Here is a 1,310-nt window from a genome sequence, read left to right as displayed (position 1 = left end):
ATGAATCACATTATACAGTATTTGCCATTTTCTGTCTGACTTCTTAGCCTAAAATCTTGAAGGTTCATTCAGCAGCAAACATCACTACACAGTTCATTTAACTGAGTAATATTTTATTTTTTTATTGATTTTTATTGAGCTCTACATTTTTCTCTGCTCCCCTCCCTGCCTCTCCCCTTCCCTTCAGCCCTCCCACAAGGTCCCCATACTCCCAACTTACTCAGGAGATCTTGTCTTTTTCTAATTCCCATGTAGATTAGATCCATGTATATCTCTCTTAGGATCCTCATTGTTGTCTAAGTTTTCTGGGATTGTGGTTTGTAGGCTGGTTTTCTTTGCTTTATGTTTAAAAACAATATTTTATTTTTAACAACTCCCGTTGACTGTAAAGAACTCCAGCAGACCATGCATTAGGAATGGTGTGCCTTTGCAGCAGTGATCATAAACACTGCCCTCATAGTTTATCGTACACATTTAAAACAGTTCAAATTATTCTTATATTGAATTAATACAACAGTCATTAAAAGTACTGACTTGAGAAAAGGATTGGAGGAACAGGAAAGCAAATGAAAGCAAAATAATTTCTGGTGTGGGACAATGTTCTATATTCTGTCAATTATGTTTTAAATAAACACTGATTGGCCAGTAGCCAGGCAGGAAGTATAGGTGGGACAACCAGACAGGAAGTAGAGGTGGGTCAATGAGAACAGGAGAATATTGGGAAGAAGGACGTCCTAGTGTGTAATTGTGACCCAGCCACAGAAGAAGCAGGAAGTGACCGCCTCACCGAATAAGGTACCGAGCCAAGTGGCTAGTATAGACAAAAATAATGGGCTAGTATAAGTTATAAGAGTTAATAAGAAGCCTGAGCTAATGGGCCAATTCGTTTATGATTAATGTAGACCTCTGTGTGACTTCATTGGGACTTAACAATTGTGGGAACCGGGCAGGACAGAAACTCAGACAACAAATGGTGCCTATGAGGACAACTGATCCACATAAAGTCTGAGAAAGCTTGGGAAGTAATTCTAGACATAAAATAATAGAGTTAAGCATGGCTTATTGATAGCAGCACTCTCCTGAGTGGGCTCTGCTTGCTAGAGGCAAGCACTCTCATTTAAGAGAGGCTTCCTGACTAGCTTTAGCTGTAAAACCTTGCAGCTCTTTGAAGAAGTCCTGTCATGAAATACTTAAATGGTGTTGATAAAAACCTGACCACATGCTTTTTGGTTTTCAGCTGCAGCAGCAAAAAAGCCACACTGTTTTAAAATGCCGGCTTTCTGGGCCATTCTGCCAGTGCAAACTCGGAC

Source organism: Microtus oregoni, unplaced genomic scaffold (genome assembly GCF_018167655.1).
Source record: "Microtus oregoni isolate MIOR12 unplaced genomic scaffold, Mior012 000210F_ref0000141, whole genome shotgun sequence".
Lineage (NCBI taxonomy): Eukaryota > Metazoa > Chordata > Mammalia > Rodentia > Cricetidae > Microtus > Microtus oregoni.
Note: the sequence above shows the minus strand (reverse complement) of the source record.